Below are 14,432 nucleotides of genomic sequence, written 5' to 3'. Positions count from 1 at the left end.
CAATTCTGGGGCTTTGCTGATATTCATGGCTGTTTGTTCAAGAGCTGCCCCCCACCCTCCAACTATTTATTTCTGTCTGTGTGTCTGCCATTTATCTCTGCGCCATCTCAACCGAGCTCTGTGAACATCAAAACTGACATACACAAGCAATTAAAACCGCTCTATAATTTGCAGGACTCCGACCATCCATTAACAACCTACGCAACAAGGCCATACTTATTTAAATGTGGCAAGTTCATACCGTAGAGTTTACCCAGGCACCGCAAGACTATTAGGAGGCAAATGTAAGTCAGAAATCATATCTGTTGAAAGTTACACGTCAGAGGATTTATAAAACAGAGCTTACTTTATACATCATTACAGGGTGATAATCATTATGCTACTTAGGTATTATCTCACGCTCTTTTTGACATGCAGATTGTCACTGACCTCTGCTTCAGTGAACTCTGTTCAGTTCCTCGACAACAGTAGCCTTATTCATCAAATTGCCAAAGATTACTGCTGGCTGAGCGTTTTAGTTTAACTGTATAAAATGACAATACAGTAAGCCCCCCGATAGCTAAAATACATTACTTGCCAAGAATAGTTCTTGATGGAAAGTTTCCATATAGCCATTACTTTACTCCACATACCTACACGATAACCAGATATATATATATATTATATATATATATATATATATATATATATATATATATATATCATATATACACATATTCATGAAAGCACGGTGCAAGAAATAAAAGGACCTATTCGCCTTTATTTACAAGGCCATGAGGGCTCATCCCATGCCGCCCCTACCCCAGTTGCCTAATGTCTGCGACAGACAATAACAGTTCTCGGGACACGAGAGAGAAAAGGACACCCCTAACCTATTTCTACGCCACATTCAAAGAGAGACGTCCCTTTATTTCCAATTCCGACGGCCTAAAAAAGGATGTCTGAGGCGACTGAAAGGATCTGCCTTCTCTCAATGAGTCTGTAGTAACCCTCTTACGCAACAACCCGGTTCCAGACTCCTGTCCTTCTCTCTCTCTCTCTCTCTCTCTTGATGCTGATGAAGAGAAAGTCAAGTTGATCGGTTAGGCGATGCAACGCTTCGTCCAGGTTTCGATTCCGCGCATATACTCGACGCTTTTGTGCCACGTCGTCCCTATGCCACTTATGAAGCTATAACAATCAGCGCTTATTTTGCGCTGGATGAATATTGTTGTTGTTTAGATTTGCAAATACATAAAGTAACAAAAGCAGCAAAAGATAGAAACTACACTAATACTATTCCCTTGCATTTCAATACAATTTTACTTATTTATTACTTTTTTTCCTTTTTAAATGAGTGAGATCGCTTCTTTCTGTATTTACCTCCTCTGACTTCTTCATAATGAACCCCATTTTCTTTGAAAGATTGAAATTCAAGTCAAATGCATACATCGACAAAATACACACTGCAAACGGTAAGAACAGGCAAGCAAAAGCTTCAGTTTAGCGAATTACAAATAAAATTACGCTCTCTTGGTCTCTGGAAAACATGACAGGAATTAGGGAATATATACATACGGCAAATAGACTGCACGGTAACACAGCCTCGATTTTAAATATTTCAATGCACACGAGTCAAACAAGTGTCAAATACTCCAATAACATGATTATAATAATAAGTCAACATCAACGGCACTTCAATAAGGGGAAGTGACACCACACACACACACACACACACACACACACACACACACACACATATATATATATATATTATATATATAATATATATATATAAATATATATATATATTATATTATAGATATATATATATATATATATATATATATATATATATATTATATATATATATATATATACATACATATACATATATATATGATACGAAGATCTAGTGAGCAAAGCCTGCAAAAGGTTAGCAGAAGTACAAGTAATGCGGTCTTGGTAGGCGAATGAAGCATCTGCGATTCTGTGTAAGTTATTTGCAAAGGGGAGTCTACCCTTGAGTTTTCCGTAGGACGATAAATTAAAATAATAAAATTTTTAAAAATCTTTATTTTTTGTTCTTTTCGTCAGAAGACTGGGCAGGAGACGTTGTATCGAACTGGCGTTACAAAAGCCTTGGTTATCGTTGACATACTGACTCATTGCTTTGTTTTCAAGCACCCAACCCCACACTTGTCTGCAATATCACTTGGTACTTACTCAAGGTATTGTCTAATGGACACCCCCCCACCCCATTCACGCTCAGACTCGGTCTTAAGACCTTATGGTTGTTTTCAGTCGGTACAGATTGTCGCACAGATAATTCGTGGCAACTTGTTTAAAATGAGGTATAAATAGCGCATTCATTGTGAGACACGATTGTATTATGGTTGAAATACATATCCGTGCGTGAATGAATGGAGGTTACTTCGACGCAGACCTGTATTTATCATTTCGGTAATACTCAGTGTCGTCTGGGACACATGACTTGGGAAATTCTTTAATTCTGGCAGAAGTATGGGTTGATAAGTTGCTTTGGACTGACTGGATTGCTTTATATAAATCACATGCTTATGGAATATGGAATCCAAATGTTATTCAGACAGAAACTGAGAAAATATTGCTTACGATATTTTAAAAATCAAGCTAAAGGTTAGATACCCAGATGCTTCACGCGACACTGCCACCAAGAAAATAAACATTAGAAGTGCTCACCGGGATGATATTCCGAATCCAGGTAAAAATATCGCAGAAAAAAGTAACGGGAAAAATGTCACTGGAAAATAAAGTCGTATTAACCTTTCTTAGTGAACCACAAGGGTAAATTTTAACTCGGAATGTATCCATATATCCACCTTAGCAAATGCGTGTTTAGTGCTAGCCCGTTATGGATTACCGTATAAAAATAAACAAAAGACTGTAAATATCTTGATGATCCCCAAGAAGTATTGTGATTTTTCCCTGTGACCTTTCCACCGGTCACCATAAATTAATGTGACTTTTTTTTTTCCTAGTCAAAATTGTGACTTCTTCTGCGACATTTTTTCCTGTGACTTTATTACCGGTCAGCGATATTCCCAAGCCTGTAAGGAGATATCGCCACACAGAACTTGAGGTCCTGATAAGATTTCCCCGTCGCTAAATACCATAATGTGGCGGTCAGTCTATCGGCACATATAGATTGCCTCATACAAATATCTGACGTCTTGATATAAGGTGTCATTAGTTCACCCTCGCCCTTCCTCAAATAATTGTACCAATCACTTGGACGGCATTTGAGTTCATTTATGAGGGAAGTATGAGAAAACTTTTCTTTTAAGCAACCAGTCTTTAGTCCAACATCTCTATCTATCCTTAGCACGGTTCTTCAATTTGACGCAAATTACAGCACAAATTGCCATAGCTTCCAGTTCGCTGTTGGAGAGTACCTCGGACATCACTCTGCCACGTCCAAGAAGCAAATGTGCAATTTACGCAGACCGGGTCGTAAGTCGTAACGTCAGTAGCCGTGTCATTTCTTTCGACGCTCCTACTCTTCCGACGTGTCTGGGGATAAGACTGAGTGTGAATGGGGTCCCTAGGAGTCAAGCCATTGTTTGTGAGTATACTATATAAGTCAAGCTATTGTTTAAGAGTATGTATAAGAGTCAAGCTATTGTTTTAGAGTATATATAAGTCAGGCTACTGTTTAAGAGTATATGTGAGTCAAGCTATTGCTTGAGAGTAGATATTAGAGTCAAGCTATTGTTTGAGAGTAGATATTAGAGTCAAGCTATTGTTTAAGAGTATATAAGAGAAAACTATTGTTTAAGAGTACATATAAATCAAGCTATTGTTTGAGAGTATATATGAGTCGAGCAATTGCTTAAATGTATATAATACTCAAACTATTGTATATATAAGTCAAGCGATTGTTTTCATACCAATTAATTAATCCGTTTACTTGTTGAATTTCAAGAGAGGAAATCTGACCGTGTGACCACCACGACACAAGCCAAGACCAGTTATCCGGTCATAAAATGGGAAAACCTCTCGAAATAAAAGAGGGAGAGCGACACTTCGTGAAAGACCAAAGAAGCGTCTCGGGTTCAACTCGTTCGAGAACCGAGTTTTCGCCACCAAGGTCGACTCTTCTTCGAAGGGTTAAATTTGTTTCCAATTCGGTTGCTAGGAAGCCCACACTAAGGGGGATGTCGTGATGGCGATGCAATTTAGGAAAGCGATTCAATGAACACTCGACAACCCTTTGGTTCCGGGACTGGAGTCTAATGTACACTGCACGACTCGTCACTGACAGCTGAACTTGGCCTTATGTGGCACATTCAATGCTTGGGATAACTGACCTCTGACCTCTCTTGATCAGGGTCACGGACAGTCAGGGAACGAAAAGTATTTCGGGAAGGAAGGGTTCATACGAGAGTACAGGTACTTCTGTGACGCTTGGGACCAAACACTTCATTGTGGAATGAGAGAGAGAGAGAGAGAGAGAGAGAGAGAGAGAGAGAGAGAGAGAGAGAGAGAGAGAGAACGGGCAAACCTGTGACAAATAATGAGTTTCCGTCAACAGCGAACAATAAAGGAATAAGCGCAGTCGACTAAAAAAATAAATAATATAAATAAATAAATACTGTATCTCAAGGTCATAAATTCGATTCAAAAGCAAGATCTTGGCGGAAATCTTGGCCTTTAATAAAGGAAATGCCACGACCACTATTCATGCCACTGTAATAACTTACGTCTCAAAATAACCTTCAAACATTTCTCGTCAACGAAAGCACAAGATACCAGCAGGAGCTAAAATAAATTTCGAGAGCACTCGCTTCCCTTCGAACCCTCTAGGAAGCGGTTTCAAGCACACAACTTAACATTCCTCCAGATGAATCAAACGGCAATAATAGAAGCAAGCACCTGGCTGAAAGATACATATTTGGACGCCACGAAGATTATGCATAAACATTATACGTGCTGCTTCTTCTAACAGAGAGAGAGAGAGAGAGAGTGTTCATGTCCTCACGTGCGCTTCAGTGAGTGTCTGCGCAGGGTCACGTGCGCTACCTTAACTGAAACATTACTTTTTCAATTGTAAAGTAATCTGTAACAGTTTGGGAAAACTAGAACTGACACTAGAGAGAGAGAGAAGAGAGAGAGAGAGAGAGAGAGAGAGAGAGCTCACTGCCACTTATGTACTTTGGGATTTGCAATTCACCAGAAGCACAAATCTCAGGAGACAAGAGTGCGTTCTTTGTTGCTATGCGCAGATTTTTCCATTTCTGAAGGTAAGCTCCAGATTTAATTGTTATTATGTCTATTCCTCTAAAAACTTTATATATATATATATATACTTATACACACACACATATATATATATAATATATATATATAGATATATATATATATATATATATATATATATATATATATATATATATAATTAAAAAAATAGTTTCTGGCAGTAAATTAGTCTTTTGTCACCCAGAACTTTAATACATGCCAATGCTAAATACAATATTTATAAAACGTCTTTCAAGGAAAATGATTAGGGTCTATAGTTTAGAAACATAAAGTTCATGAAATGAATAGACGCAGTGAAACCCCAAAGCCGATCCAACGGGCGGGGCAAATGACATGGGTCCATCTCATGAAAAATCCATTGCGTTTCTATCGGCTTAAGAAGTTCACTGAACACCAGGTGTTAATGGGTGACCGGGCTAGCAACATCATCCCAAACAAGCCGTTCCAATAATCAGAGGTTTCAGAGAAACGGCTAACTAATTGATTGATTACGGCTACTAAAACTTGCGCCACAAAGAAAAGGCCAAGCTTTGGTTGGTTGAAAAGAATTTAGGCCCAAGGCCAAGCACTGGGACCTACGAGGTCATTCAACGCTGAAACTGACGGTAAAAGGTTTGAAAGGTGTAACAGGAGGAAAACCTCGCCGTTGCACTATGACTCACGTGTTACGAGATGGTGGAAAGTAAGATGAAGAAAGAGATTATGAAAGGGAGTATAGTAAAAGAACGAGAAGTGGTTGCAGCTAGGGACCGAAGGCACGCTGTAAAGAACCTTAAGTAATGCCTACAGTGCACCGCACGAGGTCCACTGACGGCACTACACCCCCTACGGGTTAGGCCAAGTTTTATGCATTTATATATGACTTCTTTTTTAATACAAAGCCTTCGATCCGAGATGAAGAAACTTCAACTGTCAGTGAGGAAAATAGAACTCAAGCAGACTGAGGGGTGGGGCTAAGATTAAACCAGAGCACTCCACCATGAAAGATATGATTTTACTGTTGTTCATGCATACATACACCTGTCGAATTTATATGTTTTGTTAGAACTGGAATAGACCAGTCTTCATGATAGTACTATAGTACTTTTACAAATACGCATATCTAGTAACAATGAGAAGTATACATACTACATGCATTCACATACACACGTATACAGAATATATATATATATATAAGTATATAAATAATATATATATATATATATATATATATATATATATTCTATATATATATGTCTAAATCTCAGATAATTTGATGGAGCTGGAATAGACCCCACCTCACTATTGTAGTTTCTTTATATATATATCAATATAGTTTCTATATATATATATATATATATATATATATATATATATATATATATGTGTGTATATATGTATCGTTCAGAGACGTGTTAAGACAACGGAACTTGCGAACACACCATAAGCATTTAAGTTCGATGGAGTTAACAGTATCAGTGGTAGTAAATATTTATTATGCACTTTTCATGTCATATGATTAGCTCTTGCAGTACGAGTAACCATTAACATATAAAACTGAAATAAGCGTATTGATTTCAGTTTCTAAAATCATGGCCATGATGTTGAATAAAATAAAACAAATATAGAGAGAACCGATTCAATTTTCTTTTAAAAACTACTCAGCCAACGGGTGAGCGTCCCCGTTCCAGCGAGGAAATATATTACCGCACTAAAGCTGTAGTATAAGCAAATAATCAAACCCACTACTCATAAGCAATGAATCAATGCGTATTAAGGCGTTTTTTTTTTATTTTTTTATTTTGAGACACTTGTTTAAGAAAACATTTTCTACGTACAATTGCATATAATTTTATAGAAGTCTTAATTAATCTCTTTCGAATAAACACGAAGATACAAAACTCTCCCTCTGAGAGCAGACAAGGACAGAATTAATTCAGCCTTAAAAAACAAACCTTAATTCAAGGCCTACATTTTCCCAAGGACCTTGCATAAACAACCAGAGCTGGGTCTGTACAGGATACAATGCAGACCGTTTCTGTACCCCAAAATAAGAGAGAGAGAGAGAGAGAGAGAGAGAGAGAGAGAGAGAGAGAGAGAGAGAATGTCCTTGACTCTAGTTTGGTGGTGAACAAAAGTTCCCGCTAAACATTTTATGACGTGCTTAGCATTTTAAACACCCTTCTAACATATCCCAGAAGTAGGAAGTGCTACAAAATTACATACAAAATCAAGGTTGCTGCCGGTATTGCATAAAGCATATTTCGCTACAGGGACTGAAAAACTTTTCAGACTTTCTAAAACGCCAAACTCGGTAGCGATGATGATCTCAAAAGCGACCCAAGACGAAAAGTATTGAAAAATGAGCCATGAATGCGTTGTACGTCTGCGACCTCGTGCCAGACGTACGAAACATGTAAATAAACATAGATTAACGCCTCAACTCAATAAAACATCAGATCTCGCGCACACTTCTCATTCACACATCAAACCCTTGTAAAATAGAAAGTGAAGAGAACAAACTCCATCAATTTGAAAAATATGAAGGTTGTAAGCGTTGATCTCCAGTACAACAACTCATTCCTTAAAGCCACGGAGACGATCTCAGAGTCTGCAAAGCTTGCCAAAGCAAGCGAAGGGTTCAGTCACTAGCCATACCAATGAGCACGTTGAATGGAATCCCGCAGCCTTGCTCTTCCTACACATTTCTGAGATCAGTGAGATGGGGTGACCCATCATGCTGTGATACCCTACTGCATCTCTTATTGAAATAAGTCACCTGTAACTGTTATCTGCGTACACGCTGACTGAAAATTTCACATATGGCCAAAAGTACCGAGTGACCCAATATGTATGAGGGTCTTTCATTACGCCTCATAATACTTAAATTTCCCGACTCCCAGACAGTCGTCTCCTGTGAACTCGCCCCCCACCCCCACATTCTCAAGAACCCCCACACCCACCCAACCACCCTCTCTCTCTCTCTCTCTCTCTCTCTCTCTCTCTCTCTCTCTCTCTCTCTCTCTCAGAGAGCGCAATTTGAATTTTACTTCGCGAGAGGCTAGCTTATTGGACATCCTCCCCCACCATGTGAGAGGCGTAGCGTCTGTCAACTGCACATACATTAAAGAGAGCTCATAAAGGTTAACACAGACTCAGTGGAACAACCCTTCACTCAGTGCGGGATCAACAGTTCAACCTAATTTAAAAAAAAGCCATTATCAAAGTATTAATAAGCTTCAGATCACCTTTAAGGAGTTAAAGAAAACATCCAATCTTGCTTTTTTAAAATGCTCCCATTTCAGCGAGCTGGCCCCATTTGTTTACATAAACTTGACTTACGTCTTGCCGTTATTAGATGTAGCATTCAGCAACACCCACACTAGCTCCCCCAAGAGAGAGAGAGAGAGAGAGAGAGAGAGAGAGAGAGAGAGAGAGAGAGAGAGAGAGAGAGAGAGAGAGAGAGAGATACTAATCAAGCATCACCAGTAGGAGACTACTTTAATCACTCGAACCTCGGCTTTATAAAAGGCCCAGGGAATGACGAGGCCTAAGATATCCATGTCATCTTGTGAAACCAGACACCGAAATGGCTGTGATTTAATGACGCCATTGCCTGGACATTCTCCAAGGAAGGAAGCGAGTGCCAGGTAGCCCTTAAGTCTAACGACTCTCTGTCTCTCTGTCTCTCTCTCTCTCTCTCTCTCTCTCTCTCTCTCTCTCTCTCTCTCTCTCTTCCAGCACCGTAAGTCATTTCCAAGAATGGGTTTTAAGCTTTTCTTCAACAAGCCTATGTTGTTATTTCCTTTTTCACGACGCACTTTTATTGGTAGATATGGACCTTCATATTTCATAAACGCACACGTAAAAATCTGTTACCCATATAAACGAATATACTACATCATATCACTTCAATATGTAGCCTAAAGCAAAGCGTGAACCGACCTCCAGCTTACTCGCAGCGAGTGCTAAAATCTACCATCAAATAGAGCTTTGTTTCACCAACGAAAATTAAAATAAATAAGCTACATTTTATTAGAATTAATTGTTAATTTTTTACATTTTTATTCTAATAAATAAATCATAAACATCCTATCCTAAAATCCCTGTATCTTTAACTCAACGCGAAACACCTTTTTTCAGACCTTTTTAGGCCCTTCCATAGGGCCTTACCTACACCTCCCCCCCCCAACAAGAACAACAGTAGCAAAAATAACTACGAGGTAGTTTGTAGGCTTACTCCCCAAGCAAGCGATAATGGCATGATATATGTGGCTCTTTAAATTATTACTCTGGAACTGCCGCAAATACCAGACTCCTAAAGCATCTAGCAAGCTTCACGACTGATTGATTGATTTATGACTGCTAAAACTGGCGTCACAACACTTCGGTTACTGTCGCCGCAAGTTTCACGGAACAATTGAATTTTCACTACAGACTTGGGTAGTATCAACCTTAGACTTACCCAGCTCCCCTCCCGCCAATTTATCCGGATCATTCCCAACTTATATTACCCTATAGTTATGCGACACAAAACTCGACCATTTTCGATACCTCAATATATTTTCTTTACTGTAAAACATTTTCTTTTAGCCCCCACTGAACAATTTTCACCGCGAGCAAAAATAAGTCAACATTTAAAGAAATAACAATTTAAGAGATACTTTAACACCAAAGAAGTGAATAAGTTCCTCTTAAAAAAAAAAAAAAAGTCTGAAAGCACACGAGCAAAGAAAAACACATTACTGGAACATCTAAAAAAAATAATGTAGTATCTGGATGGATTTGAAAGAGACGATTTTCGTAACGTCACTCTACTGGAACGTACTTCATACTCCTAATTAACCACTTGGCTGAAATGTGGTCTCAAATTAATAGACACAGGTATGTATATAATTCATATCATTATAAATTATTTGCACCTAGCGTTCAGATGGCAAGAAAAATACTGGAACTTCGCATTGCCCTACTTCGCCTCTCTCTCTCACTTCTTGCCATAACAGGAGCCGGTGCATTTCGTCCTCAACTCTTATCTACATAAGGCACGTGTCCTCTTAGACTCTAGCACTGGATAAAACACAGCCCCCCGCCCCCACCCCAACCCCCCACATACCCAGTCACCTTGAGGAGCGCAGCATAGTCTTTCAAATATATATTCTGAATATGCTTGACATAAATTATTCATATCTGAGCTGTATACAGACGAAAACGTTTAAATAATTTAATCACCCTAACAGGCGCAAAGATTCAGTCATCCACTTTCCCACAATGAAAAATTCCGGATTTTTCATAAAGTCCAGTTTTAAGTAGTTCTGGCCAACGTCATTTTCTTTTTCCCAGTGTGTCATGAAATGATTTCAGATAATTCCAGAATTCCTCTCCCCACCTCGTGATTTCACAATTCCTCTCCCCAATTCATGATATTTCTGATTTCACAATTCCTCTTCCAAATTCATGAAATTATTTCAGATAATTTCTGAATTAACTCTTCAATGTTTTCATAAAAGTGTTCCTATTAGATTCCGCCAACCTTGACCCAATTCTTCATGAAGCGATTTCCAATCTATTTAAAATTCCTCCCCATCGATATCATGAAACTATTCCTCCTGGTCTAGGATATACTTTTCCAATCTTTTATTTCACGCAACACAATCTTCATGAAACTATTCCTATTAGGTTATTAAATCATCTCCCAACTTCATCGTAGATATCATGATATCAGAATTCCCATTCATAGCTTCATGTAACTATTTCTGTAAATGTCAAAACTCATCTTACTGCTCTTCCTGAAATCATATTAATTTCAAAATCCCTCTTTTGAAGGACTGCTTGGAACCATTCCTATTCAGTTAAGAATTGTCCTTCCAAAACCCTTTAACAAACCAATACAGTTTAAAGAAGCGTTTGATAAAATTTGTGTTAAAACGACCTTTAAACTGGGATGCATTACGGTACGAGAGTTAAATATACGAAGTATAAGGATGCTCCAGAGTTGAATATACGAAGCATAAGGATGCTCCAGAGTAAATATACGAAGCATAGGGATGCTCCAGAGTAAATATACGAAGCATAAGGATGCTCCAGAATAAATATACGAAGCATAAGGATGCTCCAGAGTTAAATATACGAAGCATAAGGATGCTCCAGAGTAAATATACGAAGCATAGGGATGCTCCAGAGTTAAATATAGGAGGCATAAGGATGCTCCTCGGCTGTAACAATTGCAACATTTTATTTACGCATACTACAAGTCACTGTAAGTTAATATATAAACATTCGGGTGATACCTCTTCACTTCACTCTCATATATGAAAAAGTTAATTAGATCAGTGGCCTGCAGTCAGCGTCAATATTCCTTTTATATATACAGAATTTTTTTTAAGGTATTAGGAAAACCATCAAGCGAAAATACGTATGATGATGATGATTATTATTATTCAGAAGATGAACCGTATTCATATGGAACAAGCCCACAGGGACCACTGACATGAAATTCCAGCCTCTAAAGAATAAGGTATTCATCTGAAAGAACTAAAAGGAGGTAACAGAAAATGGAGAAAGAAAGGAGCAACCATAAAAAAGTTATCAAATAAATAAATTGATAAATAAATAATAAAGGTAAAGAACTTATTCAAGTACAAAGAGAATTGTTTTAAGGTAGAAATGCATTACATCTTCTCTTGAAATTCTGCACCTAATAAACGTTATATAAAATTTATATTGCTATTTTCCAACCGTTCTGAAATATCATGTTTTTCTTTTCCTTTAAAGAAAGGATGTTGATATGTTAAGTTTATTTAGGTAAATGACCTTAACATATCAACATCCTTTCTTATATTTTAGAACGGTTGGGCAAGATTTTGTAAAAACATAGAAAAACAGCACTTTCTCATTTCTTTCCAAAGATCCGTTCGCCAAAAAAAAAAAAAAAAAAAAAATCCTTCGGAGCAATGAACGCGAGACGTCAAGAGAGAAAATTGGATTTTGCAAACTTACGAAAATAACACGAACGCAGAAATCTTTTGGGATATAGAGTTTACGGACAATGGATGAGCTTAAGTTATACCCCACATGAAACTAAAAGTATTTTTCAATTTAAAAGTTTACCTCTGTATGCAGCCGTGTACCTATTAATATATAAAATAGTTAAACGAACACTTGGTACTTAATGGGGTACAAACTGAAGCAATTGGGAAATAAGCAGCCAACCAAGAGGCAAAAGCAAACGGAAAAATTATGACGTACCATCGAAGTTACCATGGTATTAGACTCGCTATGGCGACAGACAAAATAATATGAGCACCCATAGAAGAAAAAATAAATCGTGGGATTCAGCCACAAACTAAAAGTCGTTTTAGTCTGCACATCTTTCAATGTCAGGGCACCATTTCTCAACTTCACACACACACACACACACACACACCCAAACTATACATAGAAGATGCCGCTCTTACCCAATCACAACTTGGTCCATGCTGTTGATTTATGATCTGTTAATACATAAAGTGTGCGTATGTATATAAAATTATGTATGTATATATATATATATATATATATATATATATATATATATATATATATATATATACCTAATTACCTATATACATATTATATATAATGATTTTAAAATCATATATAATATAGCTATATATATACATACGTATATATATAATCAAGTATACTTTAAAATCATTGCAACTACGCAAGAAGAAAAGGAACTTACTACGTTTGCGTGTCCATCCTGATAAAAAGAACAAAACTCATTAAACAGCCAGACAACCTCCGCACAACTATTTATTGCATCATAACTGACAGTTTGTTTTCTATATTTTGTCCCGCACCTTAACTTTTACTTAACCTTTTTATATTTTAATGTTTCAGTTTATCTTTGGCTTTGTTTAGGTATGTCATGTCTCCGTCTTTTTGGTAATACCTCAAACCCTTTTACATTTGTATACATTTTCAAAGTGGTTTTTGTTAAATTTCAGCCTTGATAATGGCATTGTGAAACGCCGTCGGCGCGAATAAATTATGATTTGATGTATACAACATATGCATTCACCCGATGACGAAATCGGGGGCAGACTTGTTGCCTGGCTCCCCTGAAGAGCAAAGTGTAACAACCAGGATGGAGAGAGAAAGAGAGAGAGAGAGAGAGAGACCCTTTCCCATCCCACTTTCACCAACAACAATCTCGTCATCCAACGCACAAACCACACCACGGTCTCCCTCACACAAACGCTCTCTCACTCTCTCACACACACATGACCTCTCTCTCTCTCTCTCTCTCTCTCTCTCTCTCCTCACACACACACACAAAAGTAAGGTCACTCTCACCCTCTCTATCTCTCTCACACAACACGCAAAAAAGTGAGGTTCTCTCTCGCATACACACAAACAAGTGAGGTCTCTCTCTCTCTCTCTCTCTCTCACACACACACACACAAGAGCTCTATCTCTCTTACACACACATACACACATGAGCTCTCTCTCTCTCTCTCTCTCCACTAACACTCAAATATCCAGGTGCTTCATGAAGACACATGGCAGAGATTATCCCCGCTTAGAGGGGCGAAAACGACATTTATAAATCAAGCTGAAAATAACACCAGATAAATTCCTACTTTGATTGAAGGGGGCGGGGGGATGGGGGGGGGGGATTGATCTCTCTTCCACTGGGCATTAGGTCATTAAATCACGTGATGCAAGAAAGGCAGATACATGACCTTTCATCTAATATGGAAATGGCTGTAGCAAGGAGGTCAAGTTCCAAAATGGCTAAGATTATTTGAGCAAGTTTAAATGGTTTAATTAGTCTTATTAACATAGCTAAATGAAAGCGTCACACTGGCCTGACCTCAGCGAAAAATAAATTATTGTCAAAAGAAAATACATCTAAACTCACTGAAGAACTATCTACGATAGTATTAGAATAAAAAAAAAATCTTACGAATACTGATAATTTCGATATATTATATAATAAGAAATACAAGATCACAATCAAAAGTGGTATATTCAATTCCTTAATTTCATTTTATTTTCGAAATATACTTTCCTGAAAATTCGTCCATTAATAATAATATTAAAAATAATAATAATATTAAGGAACAAGAGTCTAAAATACTCGCATATATACACTCGATATATATACATAAGTTTAGTATATCATTTTCATT

General features: G+C 37.6%; 1 protein-coding gene across 5 annotated transcripts in view; it reads right to left on the bottom strand.

The window, feature by feature from the left end:
• LOC135197969 (uncharacterized) overlaps nt 1-14,432 on the bottom strand; it is a 425,938-nt gene that overhangs the window by 61,180 nt on the left and 350,326 nt on the right. The window lies entirely within an intron of this gene.

This window comes from Macrobrachium nipponense, chromosome 21, assembly GCF_015104395.2.
Source record: "Macrobrachium nipponense isolate FS-2020 chromosome 21, ASM1510439v2, whole genome shotgun sequence".
In the NCBI taxonomy this organism is placed as follows: Eukaryota; Metazoa; Arthropoda; class Malacostraca; order Decapoda; family Palaemonidae; genus Macrobrachium; species Macrobrachium nipponense.
The sequence above is the reverse complement of the archived record's forward strand: the minus strand, read 5'-3'. Positions and strand labels throughout refer to the sequence as shown.